The sequence below is a fragment of the Strongylocentrotus purpuratus genome, unplaced genomic scaffold, assembly GCF_000002235.5.
Source record: "Strongylocentrotus purpuratus isolate Spur 01 unplaced genomic scaffold, Spur_5.0 spur5_scaffold_10, whole genome shotgun sequence".
NCBI classification, from domain to species: Eukaryota; Metazoa; Echinodermata; class Echinoidea; order Camarodonta; family Strongylocentrotidae; genus Strongylocentrotus; species Strongylocentrotus purpuratus.
The window spans coordinates 5,415,331-5,437,859 of record NW_022145595.1 but is presented as its reverse complement, the minus strand read 5'-3'; the positions used below and the strand labels follow the sequence as shown (position 1 = coordinate 5,437,859).

The 22,529-nt window shown below is 37.0% G+C and overlaps 1 protein-coding gene across 1 annotated transcript in view; it reads right to left on the bottom strand.

Moving 5' to 3' along the window:
* LOC579124 (chondroitin sulfate N-acetylgalactosaminyltransferase 1) overlaps positions 1-22,529 on the bottom strand; it is a 47,665-nt gene that overhangs the window by 15,688 nt on the left and 9,448 nt on the right. The window contains exon 2 of the mRNA XM_003723354.3: positions 7,390-7,526. The gene's annotated coding sequence lies outside the window, so the exon portion shown is untranslated. The remainder of the gene's footprint in view (positions 1-7,389; positions 7,527-22,529) is intronic.

Sequence of the window (22,529 nt, the reverse complement as noted above, 5' to 3'; positions counted from 1 at the left end):
TATAATAACTTACCAAATATATCAATTAATAGGCGGTTTCCCGGCAATTAGTCAAAATTATTAGTCAAAACATATTCTTTCACACGATTGGTAATAAGGGCTTCCATTTCATTTTTTTGAGAGGGGGGCATTTCCAAAACTGATCTTTAACTTTAAGTCCATGCAAAGTAGTCAAACTGGGAAGAAAATTATTGGGATGTGACCTGATGTTGACATCACTTGAATTGAGACATTTTAACATGTCCATGTAACATGAACATGCCCAGCAGGACTTCATTTACAAGAAATGTCTTCATCCAATGTACAAAGATGTAGCAGACTCTCTGTGTTTACACAGGGACTGTCACAGTTGCAGAACTTCCAAGTTTAAAACAATGCTCCACTAATGATGAAAAGTGTTCGCACAGGACAAAAGCAAGTACTGTGCAAGAAGTCATGTTGCTAACTACAGGCTGGCATAACCTAAGTCATAGTTTATTGCATCTGAACAGCATATAAGTTCATGTGAGGACAACCCCTCCCCAACTCTAATGACTGTGCTAACAGCTTATGGTGGTAGGTCTATGATAAGAGTAAACTTAGGGTGCGTTTTATAACTTTTGCTACTCAGAAACAAAGTATACAAACGTAATTTGCGGGATGTCACGTTTATCAAATTGTGACAATTTGAAATGAAGCTGCTTTCTGCCGTTTGTCCCGGGAAGCAGAGAGTTGCTCGGAGGTCAACTAGGGCACATTTTTAAGAATATTTTTGAACGTCTCACCGGTGCATATGATGTAAAGGTAGCTAGCTATATAGCTCCCCAGCCCATAGCATAAGGTGTGCATCCTCATGTCCTATAAAATTCAAACTTGAAAAAGTCTGGCTCGTTTCTAATTCTGTTGTTGTCTGCGTGTTTTTGTTAACATGCCGTATTCAGAACATGTCTTTGGCAGTAATATGTGCTCAACGATGGGTACTCATGCTGCTGCTAACTTACTGGCGCACACTATTTCTCTGAACTTGAAATTAGCCTGGGAAGATCCAAAATGTACACACGTTTCAAACTGCTTTGCATTTATCATCTCTCAGAAACGGCATTCTGGCTTAGAGTGGGTATCAAATATACACACACAGTATATAAAGACGTATGAAAACGTGCTTGCGTTTATCAACTTAAAAATTTGCCTGAATCACTTTGAAAATGCTGATTATAGGCTAGACAAACAGCCTTTTCACACACAGCTAAAATTCATCGTTTCTAGAGATGAATAGTATAAACGTGTTTAACTCAACAGTTTTAAACATGTTTATAGACAATTTTCCCTGTGTGAACATCGTTTATACGATGTTGGGATAGATATGATTCATACGCCCCTAAAAGCAGGCTGCAGATACGAAGTTCGTATCTAGAGAGCTTGACATTTTGTGTGTGAAAGGTTATTCGTGTTTAAACGTGTTTCAGACGTGTTTAAACTGGATGGAGCGTGCGCTTTGATTGATATGACATGACCTTCAATGCGCAATGGCACTACTGCGCATTTTACGAGCAGTAGTTAATCACGAAACGATTAACGATCGCACCAAAATTTCTGTTTGAGAATGATGTCGTATGTACAGGTGATTAGTTTAAAGCCCTTTAAACTAATCATGTTTATAGAATTTAAGCTGTGTGTGAAAAGGCTGAAAGAGTTGATAAACGCACCTTTAGTCTAATAACCATGAGTAGGCGCGTCTTCATCATCTCGAGATTGCCAAATAGTCTGCTACTTCTGATTTGGGAAATAATCCCGAAGTTACAAATCGTGTCCTCATCAGCTCGAGATTCGACCTCGAAACTTGAAACTCAACCTTGAGAAATTAGCTCGAGATATTTTGCTCAGGATTAGTGCATAGTGCGAGTCTTCAGTCTGAGGCACCGGACGTATAGTGGGATATTTTGCAAACTATCCCAAAATATCTTGGGATGATAATCCCGACCAAATTAAGCCTGAGTCATTACGGTTTTTGTGCTAAACGGTTAACCGTTAAAAGTATACGGGCGGTTTCGTTTAACCGTTTAATAATAATCTGAAAAAGTGAAAATACAGTATTTGTAATAGTGCTGTAGCTCGGAACCCTGCTGGTCTTCAGACTGTCGGGCTGAGCATTCCCAGCCCCGGACTATGGCACAAATTGGGTCATCCTGATAAACAGAGACCAGTAATAAACAGAATAAAACATGTCTTTTTATTCCTCATCTGAATTTGATATCATGATTAACCTTGCAAAGTTACTCTGTGAAGATAGCTGATCTGTGACGTGTTTATATATGCCTTTGCAATGCAATGTTTGCACATGTCAGGGAGAGAGCTCCCTGCATGTATCATTGCCATATGAAATTATGTGGAAGTGTGTATCACACACACCCAAGACACACCCTGCAATGAGCTGATCCAAGTTAGTGACCAATCAGGAAGGTTCTCTAGCTATGTGGGTGGAGTTTGATACCAGCATAAATTACAGGTTGGTGACCGCGCGTGCTTTCACCGTACCCAGTTCAGTGGGAGGTCAAGAAGCCACGCCCACATGTGTGCATGTGACAAGCATGAGCTCTCCATCTGTGTGTATGTACAGTGTATTTGGGCGCCGGAGGTTTGTGTGTACATGTGTGTGTGACTGAGAGAGCATGCATGGGCTAGCATGTCCCTGCATGTCCCTGCATGGACGAGGCAGGGACACGAGAGAGTAAAGAAGTAAAACAAGTGAGACTAGATAGAAAGGGTGGCTGTGTTAATCGGCTGAATTGAAGAATGATCAAAAACTTAAATTACTCACAATATCCAAGACTTTGTTTATTGATATTTCTAAAACTTCAATTATTATTGTTATCAATATTTTTGTATTTTATTTATATATAAACATTATTTTAGGGGGCGAGTCGGCAAGGGGTGGATATTAATATTGAGAGAGAGAGAGAGAGAGAGAGAGAGACTCGGGGGAGAAGGGATGTGAGAGGAACTGACCATCGAATGTGTAAACATTTAGAAAGTTGTGAGCTGAGAGTGCAGTAATAAGAAAAGGTACATGAGCGATGAACACATTGCAGAGAGAAGGGAATAAAGAGGGTGAGAAAAGAGAGAAGGGGGCTGGTTGTTTTATTGTTTACAAATTCATTCATGGGGATTACTGCTGCCAGAAAGCTGGCGCGCAGCGGCCAGGGTGTAACATTACACTGCGGTTTCTTTGATTATCTTTATCATCGGCTATTAGCACATTCCAATATGTATGCAAATAACGGTTAACCGGAGCGAGAAATGCTAAACGGTTTTGATGAATGCGGTCGGATAACCGTCGGTTAAACGGTTTGACTCAGGCCTAGACCAAATATCTCGCTAATTGCAACTTCGGGCTGATGAAGATGCATAGATGGATAGATTGCGATCGTGATAGTTCAAATAGCTGGATATTTGGCAGTCTCGAGCTAGTGAGGACAGGCCTAGTGTGTCCATAACCTTGAAGTTAATACCACTTCCTAACCTTTTAGTTTACAGAATGTCATATGAACATGACCTAATGTGCTCCAAACCACATGTAAGTTATGCCGATTGAACAGTTTCCCATGTGCAGATGATTTGAAATAAGTGATCATAATTCTACCCCCTTGATGCTTCAATAAAAATCCTCTTGCTTTCAATGAAGCAATAACGAGTCAAGGTCACATTTACATGTATATAATTCTGGGAAATATCTTAAAATTCCCTGAAGATGTTATACATCAAAGAAAGTATGCTTTGATAGGCAAAATGTGGAATGGAGGGAAATTACAACTCCTAATGCACAAAAGAAACATTGGTTGTAGCAACAAATATTTCAATGTTAATATGGGTTTCTACATGTAGTCAAATCTTATTTTGTAAAAGACTATACACCATATAGCACTTCTTAAAGCTGATACAACCATGTAGGCCATACATGTACATGTAGCTGCACTACATGTATGCACAAGAAAATATTTTGATGAAATTTCAACAACAACAGCATATCTAAACTGGAGGAGAAGCACAAAATTCAGAAAGAGAAAGATCAACATTAAAATGTGAATCACACTGTGTTTCTCTTAGTGTGAAAGGTCTCTAATAGCCTTTCCTGTAGCTACATGTATACGACTCCCATGCAGCTATACAATGATTTCTAGTAGTCTGAATGAGGGGCAGGGTACATGCATTATATCCAGAGGAGCTGTAAAACGATGCTGGCGTAATGACATAATGTTGTCTCGTGAAAGAGATTGATTGTATAAGGGAAATTTCCTTATAACAATAAAGATACAGAGGCAAAAAAAAAACAGGCTTTGATTTTGGCACTTGACTAATAATATTATGACATATTCACATCTGCCTTAACTTTCGCTGTGCCTTTGCGGAACATATGGAAATGAATGCCACTCCATGTCTGCAAGTGAGATCCTTCCTTTCGTTTCCCTTAAATTTTTCTTCTCATTTTCATACGATTGAGAAAATGAGTAAAAGTCATGATTCTTCCTGAATGACCATAAATGGTGTACATGTCATCTCAAAATGCGGATTTATCAAACTGCCTTTTCTTCTTCTTGAAAATTAAAATTACATGCATGAATGCAACTTTTCCTTCCTCAAAAAAAAAGAATTGCAAATGAATGAAAAAATGAGTAAAAGTCATGATTCTTCTTGAATGACCATAAATGGTGTACATGTCATCTCAAAATGCGGATTTATCAAACTGCCTTTTCTTCTTCTTGAAAATTGAAATTACATGCATGAATGCAACTTTTCCTTCCTCAAAAAAAAGAATTGCAAATGAATGAAAGGAGAGATCTCATTTCATGCAAACTTCAGTGAATTTCAAAGAGGATACTAAATACTTAATACACAGATGCAAATTGCCTAAAAACAGGTAGACAAAGAGAATTCACAGTGGGCTGTTCCTTTAGCAAATTAGCAACATGTACAACGTAGGTTCAATCCTAGATATATATATATTTATATGGGGGGGAGGGGAGAGGTATTACACTATTCTACAGGTACAGACTCTAATTGTCCTTAGCTTAAGTCTATAAAGTCAAGAGCAGTCTAGCCCTGTCATTCTAGCTTTAGCTGTTTCAGTAACAGCGTTAGTACGAAGTCTATGGGGTGCTATAGACCGTGCAGTTGGCATAATCTCTCTTTTTTTCTTTTTTTTCTTTCAAGTTTAATTTTATTTCATTCCAATAAAAGCATATGCACAAACAAATCAGAAATACAGAACACATGCAAATAATTATACATGGAATCAGTGTATCATAAAAGATGAAGGCGGTCTTGTCAAGATAGTCCCACAATGATAAAAACATTGAAAGTGCTCAAAACAAGAGGCGAGTACTACATTTAAAAACATTCTGTGGTTATTAAGACACTTTAAAATGATTTATGAAAATAATGTTCATATTATATTTATTCTTGGGAACCCTATGAAAACAAGCTATGCTTTCCAGTAGGTGTCCTTACTTTGTCAACTATGTCCTTTATTGTGTAAACAATTGATATATGAAATGAATTTTTTATAAAATCAATCAATTTTTTTTTTAAATCAATCAATCAATCAAATATGCAAAACCAAACAATGCAGACAATCTGCATTGTAACTGACAAAGGTTTATATGTATGCAAACTATAATATGTTCACTGTGCTTCATAGTCTATACCAGCAGACCTTGAAAGCCTACATACAGGAAGTCATACATACAGAACTGTCAGAAAGCCAGGAAATTATTATTATACATTCCAACATGTTTTTGCACAAAAGCCCTACTACATGTAGTGTTTTAGCTGATTATGAACTTCAGTACTTACAGAGGAAAGTCCACTTCCCACTGATATTAAGTTGGTTTTAAAGGTAAAGACCAGTTTTGTAACCCCCCCCCCCCCTCTCAAAAAATGAAATGGAAGCTCTTATTACCAATCATGTGAAAGAACATGTTTTGACTAACACGCGATAATACAAATTTTGCCGGGAAACTGCCTACTAATTGATATATTTGGTAAATTATTATTACTATCTGGACCTCATAGATTTCGCGTGTGTCACGCCCGTGTCGCGTAGTCCCATATACACCTTTCTGTGTACAGTGCCTGTAACTTTACCAAGACTGAGCCAAATTACTAATCATTTTTCTGATTCAAGAACCTTGCAGTACCCACCAGTCACCAATACTTATATGCTAGATGATCAACCTTTTCTGATCGATTCCACACTGTTTCTTTCACAATGCAACATGACCATTAGTCAACCTTCTCTTTAAGAAGTTATTGGAAAAGGATGTTATGACATCGAAATCAATCATCATCTTTGAGTTGAATTATCAGGTGTTTACAATGCACAATGTGTCACATTTATACAAGAAAGAAAGAACAAACTCTTTACATTTAATCCCATGGTCTGATTTAAAGTTATCATTCTGAAATTCGGATTAACAAATGCTGTTGAAACTATGCTCACTACATAGAATAGTATTTGGCAAGTCTGATTATCCTTGTATGTCTTCCAAACACAAATTAATCTCTCTCTCTCTCTCTCTCTCTCTCTCTCTCTCTCTCTGTCTCTCTGTCTGCATATCTCTCTCTCTCCCCCCCCCCCCTCTCTCTCTCTCTCTCTCTCTCTCTCTCTCTGTCTGTCTGTCTGATGAAAGTACATTGCACTGTCTACTACAATGTGATCTATAACCTCAGAAAGATACAAAATGCTTGCACGTGTATGATGTGGACATCAGGATTGAAATTACAGTGAACTGAAAACTTTACCCTGTACTAGTAGATCATCAAAGATCAAATATCAAATTATCAGATATTTTGTCTAGAATGGCTGTTAAAAGCCTCAAATTTCTGAGTGGAAATATCACATTTGGATGTGAAAAATAAAAAAGAACACAACATCTTTAGAGATTACTAGACAATAATAAATTATTGGAAGTAACTTTTCAAATATAAGTATACTTTTGTAGAACTTTCTTTAACTTACTTTAAACCTACATGAAGGTCTACATGTTAACCTAAAGGAAATATTGCTTCAAATAACCTTTGACCATTTGCTAATTTCCAAAATTTACTAACAGCACATCTTTCATGATTTACCAAACCTAAACTCAACACATGGAGAATGGTGATAGCATGATCAAGACTAGATGCATGCATATCCTATCCCCCCCCCCCCCCAATTCACCCCCTTGATGTGCACACTTAGACCTTTAAAAAAAGATGTTGTATTGCCCATTGCAACCGACCCCAGAATCTTGAAATCTATGGTCAGCTTTTTTTGTAATTTTTAATTTCTTTTAATTGCTGATGAGTGATGACAAAATAGCTACTCCTCTGAAATCTACAAAATAAAAAAAATAAAAAAGTTTCTGAATCTACCTGAATCATGATTTAACAGGCGACTGCATTTTCTCCTCCTTATCCAGAGAACTTGCTCCCATAGTCAATGAAGCCTGTCTGTTCGGTTTTGTTTGAAATGTCTGCTCCTCATATCAAATGTCTTCTCTTCATGTTTTCTACCAAGATAAAACAAAAATAAAGAGTATAATCATTCATTTTATGTTTTCAAAATAAAGAATATCCTGTTGATAAACCATAAATATTATTGATCATAACAATATTGAGTACTTAGGGGGGGGGGGGCTAAAACAATGAAGCATGCCTGTTCTGGAAATGCCTGCTCCTTATATCAAATGTCTTCTCTTCATGTTTTCTACCAAGATAAAACAAAAATATAAGAGTAATCATTCATTTTATGTATTTAAAATAAAGAATATCCTGGTCATAAACCATAAATATTGTTATTAATAATAATATTAGTACTTAGGGGCGTTAAAACTAAAATAAACATAGCACTTACAAAATATCGCGCAAGGGGAAATATCGATCTGGCTGCAATATCTGGCTGCAATGTATCTGTAAAGCGCTTAGACACATCGTTGTATCGATGTTTTTGGCGCTATATAAAAGCGGAATATTATTATTATTATTAAGCCATTGGCATTGCCTCCAGGACACTGTTGGTTCCTGCATTTACCCAATATAGAATTAATAAATTAAAAAGTCAATTGATTAACATAGTTCTCCGGCTTTCCTTATTTTGTTAAATTTTCATTCCAATAGCAAACAACCTGTAAATTGAAAAGAGAAGAGAATAAATATAAAATAGACAAAATTACCGGTACAATCTTTCAACTCACTTAATTTCCACTAGTTATCACCAGGAAATAAGACCGGACATAGCTATCAATATTACCCAAACATTCAAGCTTGATTAATAGACTTTCCACTCTCAAAATACTCAAATATCGTAAATTGCATAAACATTACTTCCCAATACATTTCCAATTAATTTGTTTGCCTTAGTGCAATTTACATGTAGATGAAAGAGTAGAAATAAAGAACACTCATAGGTCCTTTTTAGGACAGCTCTGAATTAAAGATAAAGACCAGTTATGGTCATGCGATTGCATTGTCATTAAAGTGTTCAAAACACCAAAACATGTTTGCTCTTGATGTAAGGGGTTCCATAATGCTATACTGTATTCAAAATATGAGCTTCAAGAATTACTTCTACAAATAGATATCGCAATTAAATTAAATTCTCGGTAAATAAAAAAACGTCTTGTTGGGTTAACTAGTTAATACACGCGTACACACACTCAATGAATAGGGCTGGCACGGAACCCAAGTTGGACTTGGGTCCAGTGCCAGCCTCATTCATTGAGTGTGTGTACTCGTCTTTAGCCGCATTTATACAGGTCTCCCAAATTTGTTATGAGCTGGGAAAATGCCCAAATGAGGCACCTCATTCAGGAGATTTTTATGTTTTGTCACTGCTTTGAGCAATGAAACAGATTCCCCCTACAGGTTATCAAAATATGATTCTCTCTCATTATTCTTGACTTCACATGAGGATGAATGGGAGTCTGAATTCCTTCTGTGTACCCTACTCAACAAGTTGCAGTGATGACTCCTGACGACGGATAGTCAACCTGTTCGAAAAGTCGAGCCACTCCCGCCACTCATCCTCTCCAAGCGCTATAGTTCTCCTTAGAACTATAAGCTAAGAAAGATAACCAACAGTCTTTTTCAAGACTATACCAAACAGCCCTTTTCAGGACTACAAACCCTCAAGAAAGATTACCGAGAGTCCTTTTCAGGACTCCTCAATCCTCCCTCTCTCTCACATGGTGCACCCGCAAGCCTACTGTATATGTGATGACAATGTTATCAAGAGCTCAGAGGAAGTTGCATACTCCAAGGAGGAACTGAGCAGGAAGACACGTTATCTTGGTATCGTCAAAGACAGTTCATGCAAAAGACACAAGTTACGAAGGAATGCCTCTCAGGGTTAACGGCATCGATCACACTAGAGGAAATGTACCGGTATACAAATTACAAAGTTTAAAGGTACCGGTAATACAAAGTTTTGGTATGGGGTCATGAATTTGGTTCAAATGAACATGTTGGAAGCATATGCGATTCTACAATATTTATTGATTGTTGTCGCGGTTGAAATCGAGTCTAAAGTTATGAAATTGTAAACAATAAACTCTTTATGTTGTATAGCTCCCTCTCAAAGTCAAGATATTAATTCAGCTATGAAACAATGTTTCTTGTCTCAGATCGACCGATTAGCTATTCCCGTTTGGAAGTTATATATCACAACTACATATTCTGAGATTTTCATGGTCGCAGCTACCATTGTATGGCTGTAGGCGCTATTTGAAATTTATCGAAATTTATCGGGAGCACCGGTAAATTTTTATATTCAATTTTTCTCGAAAACAGAAGCATTTAAGGGGCTAAATTTTCTATTATTTATAATACATCCACAGGAGAATCCAAATATATCACAATTGTAAAGATTCACTATCCACCAAATTTTCAAAATTTCCCAAAACTTTGTAATACCTTTAAATAAAGAAACATTGTAAAGAATCAGCATAGTGTGAGAGGGGCTTTCACACACACACACACACACACACATACAGGATAACAGTGTCTTAAAAAGAAACAAATGAAGTAACTATAGTTTCTTTAGTGTGAGCTCACATCATGGGCATCAGAGCCATCTGTATACAGATTAGGCCACACAGTTCTTATTAGACACAATATGGTGAATCTTGCTTCATTGGGCAAATACAAGATAACAGAATATTTGCCACACCAAGTCCAACTGAAACACCTAGTTGGCCAAACTCTTGAGTATAGATGGCTTTGATGGGCACTACTCAAGTCTCAAGTTGGCTCAGACGGTAAAGCGTCTGCCTGTAGAACCAAAGATTGTGGGTTTAATCCAATTCATGGGACGTTGAATTGAGGCCCTGTGTAGAGAGTAACCTTCGCACGTTAAAGGGATCATTTAACAATGTTAAATCTGAGATGCACGGCTCTACATGTTACCAGTGTCAGTGATATGGTGTAATATTGAAGTTCTAAAAAAATTGCACTTCAAAATGATCAAGAAGTGCCTCAAAAAAGTAAAAATGTTTGAGTGACCGGTTTCACCATACTCGTTTTCCCCAATAGACTGTAGTGTTATGAAAACTGTTTGGCAAACGGTTTTCAAAATGTGTAATTCCAATCATTAATATCTTGATAAAAGTCATGGAGTTCCTGACTGACCTAAAGGTTTATAATTATCATTGCAGCATGAGCTAAATCAAGGATTATTTCTAAAGGATCTAAGACAAAGTTACCGGATCCCTTTAAGAACCCCCTGCACTTTTTGTATACGAGTAGGGGGAACACCCGGAGTAGTGGTCCACCTGCACACCCCCAATCAGTTATACCGGGAGGAGAGACTTGAGGGTCACAGTGATTCAGTTCATTTTTCCCCTGCCCGGGCAAAGACGCCAAATACTTAATAATAATAATAATAATAATGTTAATTAATCGCTACCTCAAGTAAACATGAAGAGCCATCAAGGTTTGTCTCTAGATCATTCTACTTAATAGTTCTTAGTAGGGCAATGTATATCCAACAATACAACAACCTAACTTCTACATGGGGGTCTATATTCATATTTAAATTTGAAACTTGGGGGTGAATAATACAAAATAAGATATTTGGAGTAAGATGAAGTGCATAAATATGTGTAAAACTACTTTAAAATGCATTTTTAAAAGTTTAAGGCGAAATGAGTATTGTTTCATGTTTACCATGTTAAAAGATAACAGTGTCTTATTTTTTGCACATATTGTGTGTTAGGCAGGAGTGCTATTCACACACATTGTTACGATGACTTAAAAAGAACAGCCCAGGATTTGGATCATCCTTGAGAGTATTCAAGTCATGTGCAAGGAAAGTGTTATGATGCTAAATATGATCCTCTAAACCTCAAGATCATCTAAATATAGTTGTGGCTAGACAGCTACGGAGCAGGTAGTTGGTCTATCAACAGAAAGATGGATCCATAATCTATAGGCCTGTTTTCATCAGCTCGAGTTTGCCAAAAAACCCGCTATTTCAATGATCCTGAACGCAAATTAACCAGTTAATTTGTGCCTTCATCAGCCTGCCGATGCAATAATCGAGATATTAGGTCAAGAAAATATCCAGGGAAATTTTGGTTTTGTTGCCAAAATATCCTGCTATTTGGGAAATAGCTGACTAATTTGCGCCCGTCCGAGCTAGTTTGTGATGAGCGTATTGGTCTGGTGAAGATGCAATTTTGAGCTTCGGGATAATATCCTGAGTCTGAAAAAAATACAGAAGGACAGGCCTTATGTTGACCAATCAACTTGTGCCTATTTTAACAGGATGTGAGGATCTAACATGAGATATTGAGATTACATTTAGACTTATTATACTTGCAATATCAATAATATCCTGAAACATGCATTTTAGAAGACAATCCAACATGTTGTTGTAGATGTATGTTCCTACAATGATCATTTATAGGTGCTAGCCATGTGTAAAAAAAAGACTACACACCCCTTTACAAAATCAACCTGTAACATTTTCACTATTTACAAGACACTCCCATGCAAGACTAAAGATTATATTAAATACTATAGATACAATATTGCATGCTCAGGCATTCAATATGAATAACAAATTGTTGAGTGTAACATGACACCTTTTCAGGCAAAAGAATACTTGCAAACAAATACCCTATTTCATATAATACTTGTAGAGAGCTTACGGCAGTTTGCTCTGCACATGTAGCAAATGTTATCATAAAACAATGCCTTTGGAGGAATAAATCCTACCAAGCAACCATATGAACCCTGGGTCATAGGTACAAGTGCAGAAAAGTGCCTTGTTTAAAGTAAGTAAGGACATACGTACCTAGCGAATCTTAATCCTTCAACTTTCTCAACTCTTGATTTATAAGACTCAAGTACCGTACCTACATGTATGGTATACCAAATTACTCCCATCATCCATTTTAAATCATCCAGAACGTATGATAAAGTAGATTTCAATGATGCACAAGAGAAACTTCTGGAAGACAACTAGAATTTGTTTTTGCGGATGTACCCGGTGTCTATCAGGACTTCAAACAGGTGACTAACAAGGGCTTGGCCTATAAACTAAGTCACATCACTGCATGAAGCATTCCGGTCAAATCAACACTAAATTGAATACCAGCATGAGGAGATACCGGTACACGTAAATCGGGACAAGTCCTAGGCTTACCTGACTTTTCACTTGTTAAGTGTCTCTATCAGATGGGAGTCTATTCGGGTCAAAATATTTGTTGCCGATATATTTTTCTTTACGTGGGTTGGGTGGGGCTGAAGATGAGCAAAAGTTGTGTGTGTAAGCATATATAGTGGTGGTTATTTTACCTGACTGCTAAGAAAGCATAAATGCCTGTTAGTAATTAGCAACCAGAGGACTGACGGCTTAAGGTCCTCTCTGAGGGACCTGCTAATGAGGATTAATGCCTTACCAAAGGGCACTAGCGCATCGCCTTGGTTTTGAACCCGGGTCAAGGGATCAAGAGACCACTCCTCTATCGCGCCTCCTTTGAGCGAGCATCCGGAATACGGCTAGAATACCATTAGCAAGCATTCTAGAATGCGTTGGATTTACCCGTGATTGGCATTTATTGTCTAGCACACAAAGAGGTATTCCGGAATGCGCCCAGAATGCAACAATGAAATTGACTCGACATGGGCCGGTCATTCCAGAATTGTCTTAGAATGTGGGGATTAATGAAAATGCCCCAGACTGTTAACAATTATCAAGCTACGATTGATGCGCAGTGTTTCCCTTTACTCTCATCATCACCATACTGGCATGGTGTAAGATAGCGAAGTTTTACAATGATTTTATTTGTATATTTATAATGTATAATAAATGTACAAAAGCATCGAAAGATGTTTACTACTAAAACCATGTTGGTGTCTACGTATACACCTTTTATTGTGGTAACGTTATTATATTTGATGAAGTTGTCACCTGTCTGCTTATCCTTCTTCTATCTTTCCTTGTGTAATTCTTTGTTTCCCTTATGTATTTCTGTTTTTCTTACTATCATTTTCCATCTATCCTTATGTACTTTTGTTTATCCTTCTTCTTTTTTTCTCTTGTAATTCTTTTTTTTCTTTCAATCATGATGGACACTATTGCTGGGCATGTATGCTCCAAGGGGAATGGAGTACATACACAGCTGTAATGGCTTGAAGGTTGTAAATCTTCCAGCGATCACCCCCTCTGATGGTTTTACGAGTCCTGCTTGAATGGGAGATCTGAGAGATGAGAGATGCTCCCTAGTTGTTTCTCCACCCTTTGAAACTCCTTGATCAGACCAACAAACCAACTACAAACTGACTGATACTCAGCCATTAGGGGTAAGAGTAAATAACTTTCAATCAGTCAGTCTGCGGTCTGATTTCAGTCTCGTCTGTGTGAGTGTGGTGAGGGTCAGCACTCAACCCTCTTCAGCAGTGAATATGAAAGATGTTAAGAGATTGCCATTGGCTCTTCTTCACACAGGAAGAAGCTCAACCTCGAAAACATCAGCAAGGATTGACCTTCCACCGCTGACCTACATTAACGTGGCATCCTTCTTGGAAACATGGATCAGACAAAGTCCACTGGCAATTCCGTCTTGCAGCAGCCTTTGACACTAAAGGATTTTCAATCAGAGTTGGAGTGTTTGAGTGTGATGACAAGGCAAAATGGAATATTCACTCAGTAATTTCAGTATCGGTATTTCAAGAGATGGTGGGTTCTGTAAAGGCAGGGCTCCACACTACTACATTTAACAAGGGAAATGCTCTCGGCGGTCTCGCCTGCATAACGCAATTCAATATGATAAACCAGAACGTCAATGATGTAGCGCTCATCCGCATCTCGCAACAACAAATATCTTAAATTGTACGTGGTACACTTTTGAACTGGTCAAAAAATAAAAATTTGATGCCCTGGAAGGGACATAATTTCATTTCATTTGCATAAAGTACCATAAATAATCAATGAAGCAAAATCTCACAATTCTGTGTAGAAGTTTAGTGTTCCAAATTTAGCTCTACCAGATAAGGCAAACCAAATTAAAATCAGTCAAGAAATGAGGGAAAAGAAGCAATTTTTGTTATTTTTGGAATAAATTTGCATTAATTACCATAATTAATTAATGGAGAACAATTTCAAAATTCTGTGTAGAAGTTTAGTGTACCAAAGTTAGCTCTACGATATAAAGCAAACCAAATCAAAATCGGTAGAGTAATGAAGGAGAAGAAGCCTTTTTTGTGATTTCGAATAAATTTGCATAAATTAGCATAGATAATGAATTTCAGGATTCTGTGTAGAAATTTTAAATCCCCCTCCTAGCCCTATCATATGAAACAGTCAGAATCAAAATCGGTTGAAAAATAACGAAGAAGAAGCATTTTGAAAATCTTGATGTTGATGCCACAACAAAGTCTAAGTTTGTTGACCTTAAATGACCTTTGACCTTAACTTAGTGACCTGAAATTCTACTCACATGATTGGGGAGACTTGATAACCTATACTATAACTATAGTCCAAGTTTCATTGACTAAGAACTTATAGCTTCAAAATTATATCAAAAATTCAAAAACTTAACCTTAGGTTAAGTTTTTGATGTTGACGCCGCCGCCGTCGCCGCCGTCGCTGTCACCGGAAAAGCGGCGCCTATATCTCGCTTTTTGCTACGCAGGCGAGACAAAAATTTTATCGTGGTCTAGATTTTTTTTACAATCTGTATGCATGAGCCCCTACCGGTATGTAAAAATTTCAAAATTTGGGGTCCGACTTGGATTTTGGTGCCCATGTGTCCAGGATGCCTATTTGTGTTGAACCCTGGTAAAGTGGAGAATTTTTTTTTTTTAGTTTTCTTCAAGTTTTTTAAAAATTCTTCTGTTGAAGAATATTATTATTACTATAAAAATGTCTCCTGAAAAAGATTCCACAACATTTCAAAATTTTAGGGGTCAAGACGTTGAGCCCTGGTGAAGGTGATAAAAATAAATTTGAGAGCTTTCTAATTTATTTATTCTTCTGTGGATGAATATCATAATAGAAATGCCTCCTGAAAAGGATTCCTATTCAAATGCTCTGATAATAGAAATATATACATGTATGACTATAAATAGCTTAAAAGGAAACATCTCCTTTTTTTAAGTGTCGGGCAATATACCATTTGATCTGCAGTACATGTACATCAGTCCTCCCTGCACTCTGCAGAAGAAACCCAGAAACCATCACAATGGCCTTTGACCTTTGACCTCTATCCCAATCCCATGGGAAGTCTACAACCCAGACTGTCAACAATTTGATGTGTCTGGACATTCCCTAGGTTATATTTTGTTGTGTTTTGATGAAAAAAATCATTTCATTACAAATTGCCTCCTTAACAACATGAATTGGCAGCTCACTCTTTTCATAAAAATACACTCTCATTTCAGTCCAAATGGAAGCATAACTTGCCCATTATAGCTGTTAAATATTCTATTCATACATTTTCAAACCTGCAGGTCCTGTACATACCTTGTACATGTTGACCTGCAGATTTTTTCTTCTTCAAGTTGCGCCAAATTCAATAACAATCCCTAAATCTTCAATCACATATTGCTGTTAATTTCAACTCAATGTGACCTGGCTTTGACCTGGCTTTGACCTCTGACTCCAGTAAATTACAGCTGATCAAGATCTTTGTACGAGTGTCAGTGTTGAGTGGGACTAAACTAAATTATCATAACAGGATGCTATTTTTTTCCTTCTGCAACATCCCTAATTCTGATATCCCTTACAAGGCAGGAAATTATCATAACTACATGTACAACTACATGCAGTACAACTTGTATTTGCAATGGTAACAAATTTTGTTTTTTATTATTAGTTAAATATTGTACTTTCATTATCTGAACCGATGATGACCTTTCAATTGTTGGTACCGGTAGTTCAAATAAACATTTAGAGATAAAGTTGAGTACTGGAGCCATGTGATTACATGGTGACAAAAATATGGAGCAATTGGGAAAGGGAACATACATACAAATTGTTACAACAAACGTGTACCATAATGTTTTTTAATCATCAAAATTATAAGAATTTGAGTCTATCTTGTTAGTAAAAGTCACATAACTACGCACACATAATAACATATGGCATGATTGGCATCGATGTTTGGTCATTACACCTTAGCTTTTTGTCTTCATAATTCAAGTATGAGGCCATTTGGAGAGCAATCGTTTTCAGAGGACTTTTTTTATTTCCATGACATACATGAACTTCCAAACTGATATAAAGACAATGAGAAAGCTCACAAATTAATTTTTACCTAAACCAGATCTCAACCTTTTCTTGAAACACCGACGTTTCTTAGATGAAACTAGAAATATCGCAATCTGTATTGCCGCGCAATGCGAATGTATCCCCCGGCAGTGGCAGCGATTTTGTGTTATCCTTATGTGGAAGGAGGGACAAAGATTCCCTCTCCTCTTTGTGAAACAAAAGGATGACGTAGAGATTGCCACAAGTGGCTCAGACTATTGTCAAGACTAGGAGCAGCATCACCAAAACAATAGGTGTGTAGATCAGATTATGATGCATATTTATAGAAAATTTGAAAGAAATGTGATTTGCATAGCGACACAAGATATTCCTTTAAATATGACCTTTGACCCTAGGCTATAAGAGATGGAATACTGGGGGGTAGCAGCACCAAATTTGTGGAGGTCTAGAGTAAACTATAATGAACCTTAATACAAGCAGCATCACTAAAATCTATAGGCTTGTAGATTATACCAAGATACACCTTTGTTCAAAATTTGAACAAAATCCCTTTAGAAATGTGGCCTATAGAGCGCACACAAACAAAAATATGGCCTTGTACCCTATAGAAGGCGGAACACTGGGGGCAGCATCACCAAAAGTTATAGGTATGTAGATTATACCAGGATACACCTCCATACAAAATTTGAAAGAAATCCGTCAAGAAATGTGGCAGTTAGAGCGCACACTAGAGTGCACACAAGACATCTATCAAAATATAACCTTTGACCCTATAAAAGACGGAACATTAGAGGCGGCATCACTAAAATCTATAGGCTTGTAGACTATACCAAGATACACCTTCGTTCAAAATTTGAACAAAATCCCTTTAAAAATGTGGCCTATAGAGCGCACACAAACCATCCACAGAAATATGGCCTTGTACCCTATAGAAGATGGAACACTGGGGGCAGCATCACCAAAAGTTATAGGTATGTAGATTATACCAGGATACACCTCCATACAAAATTTGAAAGAAATCCATCAAGAAATGTGGCAGTTAGAGCGCACACTAGAGTGCACACAAGACATCTATCAAAATATGACCTTTGACCCTATAAAAGACGGAACATTGGAGGCAGCATCACTAAAATCTATAGGCTTGTAGATTATACCAAGATACACCTTCGTTCAAAATTTGAACAAAATCCCTTTAAAAATGTGGCCTATAGAGCGCACACAAACCATCCACAGAAATATGGCCTTGTACCCAATAGAAGACGGAACACTGGGGGCAGCATCACCAAAAGTTATAGGTATGTAGATTATACCAGGATACACCTCCATACAAAATTTGAAAGAAATCCATCAAGAAATGTGGCAGTGAGAGCGCACACAAGAATATGACGCGGCGGCGGCGGCGGCGTAACGCTGCTGAATCCAAAGTACCCCACCGGCATACTGCCGGGGGATACAATTATGGGTTGCTAACAAAGCAAAGCCCTGTAAAATATCTACGACATCTGAACTACCGGTAGATAAACAGATATAAAAAAAAGTTTTTGTACAATAAAATGTTTTTCTGTAGAAAAAAGCAATGTGTATCTTTAAGTTGACATCAACAAACTGTCAATTTGAGACAATGCCAACATCGGCATTTCCCTGCATGTTTCATCGCTATGCAACATTCACACATTGTATACCATTCCTTGGCTTTTAAGTAAATTATGCACAATCAACATTATATTTGAGGTTGACATATGACTTTGAACCAAAACTAGAAAGAAACTTTTCATATAAAAACCAAATTTGAAAGAATCTGATCAGATCCCTTATCAGATTAGAACTCAACCCTCTCTTCAACCATTTTCAATCAAATATCTTCAGATGTCTGGACTCCAAAAAGGAAAATTTTGTAAATATTTTGTAATGGTTTTACCATTATGATCACTATGAAAGTGACTCAGTAACATACGTTTAAAGGGATTGGGTAACTTTTTCTCACTCTCAGATTCTGAAACAAAATCCTGGATATAGCTCATGCTGCAATCATAATTATAAACCTTTAGGTCAGTCAGGAATCCCATGACTTTTACAAGCAGATTGCCTGTCTGATTATCAAGATATTTATGATTGGAAGTCGAGATTTCATTTACGGTTTTTATAACACTACAGTCTATTGGGGAAAATGAGTATGGTAAAACCGGTCACTCAAAGATTTTTTACTTTTTTGGGGCACTTCATGATCATTTTGATGCACAGTTTTTTTAGGGCTTCAATATTACACCATATCACAGACACTAATTACACGTAGGGCCATGCATATCAGATTCAACATTGTTAAACGATGCCTTTAAGACTACCTTTAAACCGTTCAAAATCGTTTACCATCATGGACAAGTGGAAGATTAGCTCTCCACATGACCCGACCTTGTACACAATGCAAAGGTCATGCAGCTTTGACATGTCAGCTAATAAACGATTTAAATCGTTCAGACTGTAAAGCAGATTTGCACAGACATGGATACACCAGTGATCCATGGCATAGAACATGAATAGTTAAATGCTTCTTTAATAAAAGTAAGCTACATGTATTGGGTACTCCTTTGAGTGTTGTAACATTTTCCTGGTATGAATTTAAGAAGACATCTGTGAAACTAAAAAACTTTCTCCACACTTTTGAAATTTGTAAATGAGAGGGATTTTCAGGGCTAGAAACTCTTGCAGATGGTATTTCATCTGTGTTGGTTGCAATTAGTGCTGTAACATCACGGATATCTCCAATTCTGTTTAACCGCCAGTCAAAACCGGACGGTTTTCGGTTAAACAATTTATTTTTTATTTTTAATTAAAAAAAAAAAAAAAAAAAATCGTGTTTTTTTTGTTTGTTTTTTTGGCCGTGTGAAAAAGCGGGAAGGACTGCGAGGTGATTTAACTGAAGGCGCCGATTTGTGCTTGTGAACTAGTCACAAATAATAGTAACAATGTCGTTTTTAGAATAATGTGTAAGATCATTAATGTAAATTAAAAACAGTAGAGGACCTAGGATAGAACCTTGTGGTACACCATGTGTTAAACTTGGATGAATATATATTGAGATCTTTCAAACTTTCAAACCAAGATGACAGACAAATTGGAGTGTTGTTCTAGTTTCCAAGTGGTAAGTCATCACACCGATAACTGAGCTGGGAGACATTGCCAGGCATAGTGCCAGGTGGAGGGGCTTAACTTTTATAAAAAAATAATACAAAAAATTTTTAAAAAAATTAAAAAAAAAAATTTAAAAATTATTTTAAAAAATTTAAAAACGGGAAAACGAAACCGTCCAATTGAAAACGGAATCCGCCATGGGCGATCGGATACCGGACGGTTAAACGTTTGACTACACCACTAGTTGCAATTTAATTATTTTGCAGTCATGCAGTATGAGTCTTTCATGAATCTAAAGTTCTAAACCACTAACAAATTCACATACAGGTGTATATTTCAGAGAAGTTTCTGGTTTTGTAATATTCTGTTTGTTTGGGTGGAGGATGATTCGTCAAACCAGCTTGTCATACTTGGCAGAACTGTTTGGTTACATTAAATTCTACAAGTCAGATATTTATAAAAGAGAGTCATCAACAAAGTCTAGATTTTTCAAAATATTGTACTGCGGGATAAAATCAAGTGTTACGGTTACAATTCTATTGTATTCAAATTCACCTACTTTACAATCTGATTAAAAAATCTATAGAACTTTGTCTGTATATTTGTGAAAGTTGAGTCTGTCCTTTGCAAGCATTAAAGGTGTAGGCCCCTGGAAGCGACAATTTTCTTTCTTTTGACATGAATGCCAAGTCCACTCTTCAGGGAAGATGATGAGGGCTAGACTAGTCAATCTCTTGGGAAAGGCTTTTATTATCTAGCCAGAACATTCAATAAGATAATATCAGGGAGCTAAAATTCACTTGATTTCTACGTGACATGTCAAGTCTCTTCTGAAGGGACTATAGTCATCATTGAACATGACCAACGCTGTGATTCAATATTTTCTTGATTCTGCATGAATGTTAAAGGGATTGTTTATCTTTGTCTCAGATTCTGAAACAAAATCCTGGATATAGCTCATGCTGCAATGATAATTATAAACCTTAAGGTCAGTCAGGAACCCAATGACTTTTTCAAGCCGATCGCCCGTCTGATTATCAAGATATTTATGATTGGAATTAGAAATTTCAAAAACCGCTTTCCTATTTTATAATACTACAGTCTATAGGGGAAAGCGATTATGGTACAACCGGTTATTCAAAGATTTTTTTACTTTTTTGAGGCACTTCATGATCATTTTGAAGCACAATTTTTGTCACAGACGCTGATAACACGTACAGCCATGCATCTCAGATTTGGCATGGTTAAACAATGCCTTTAGGTCTATGACAAAGGGACAAGTTAGCACTACACAAGTGACTCAAAGAACTGTCTGGTAGTCAACACTTTCTAGACATAAGATTCGCTACATGCAATATTGGTAAGAGTACAGAGCGACAGGTAATTCCACTAAGTGCAATGTAAACATGCGATCTTGTCTTTAAGTCCTCCCCAAGGGTACCAGTGAACAAGGCTGAAAGCCTGAAACAGTGATTCAGAAAGGCCTTCCTCTCAGGGAAAGTACAGCATCATCCAGGCAAAAATAGTCAATAATGTGTCTGTCTGGAACTTGAGAGCGCACTTTTTTTTTTTTTTTTTTTTTTTTTCTTTTTTTTTTTTTTTTTTTTTTTTTTTTTTGGGGGGGGGGGGGGGGGGGGGGTATTCAATCAAATGTTGAATCCATGTTCAAGGGCACTGATTAAACATACAGATCAGGGCTAGAATAGTGCAATGAACTACGCAAATGCTATCTTGTGATTGGTTGACAGTTGCCACATAAGTATGTGCATACGTGTATCAGTTTTGTCTGTACTGTGCGCACTGCCTTGGACTGTTGGACATGAATATTTTAGTCATCGTGACGTCAGGTTAACATTGCAAACACGCACTCACAACCTCTAAAACTGCGCTGAAGTTAAAGCCCTTTTGTGCAAGTAATTTCTCAACAATTATTTTCTATGAACTTTTTGACAAGAATATTTTTGTTTTATTACCGAAAAGAGCAAAATTACTGTTTGCATGCTTGCATTGTACTTACCATACTTAAATTACAGAGAAGCAGCTCTAACCTCATTATTTGCAACCACTCTAAAATAAAAGTTTAAATAACATACTCTCTGTAATTTTTTCAAAAGACTTCATATCCTTTTCCCCCAGAAAAACTGAATTCTCTGTAAGCTATTTCTTTGTTAAATCTTTTTATCTATGCATTGATTTAGCACTTAAGTCCCAACCCCCTAACTCCCCTCCCCCCCCCCCCCCAAAAAAAAAAATAATATATATATCATTGTACCTTTTAAGTACATGAATGTCATTTGCAAACGGTTACGATAAGCCAGTTCATAGTTGCAGTCTGAGCATCAGCAGATAAAGGTCATCGCAGACCAAATTGTGAAATACACAGAGACAAAATACTGGATACGTGCTCATGAAAGTTATGTAATCATTATTCATTTATGCACAAGCATTGCACTCCATGATACACAGGTGGAAGTATTCTTTGAAAAGGGAGAAACAAAGGCTATTTATGTAGCACCTCCATCACTGTAGGAGTGATAATTTCAAAATGAACAAAGTGGGACCTCTTCATGTTTTGAAGATCTGTGGATATTCGGGGTCATTTGGGAAATGTGCCAAACGTGAACTGATCTATTACAACATGCTCTAGTTCTCCTCAGACAGCTGCTACAGC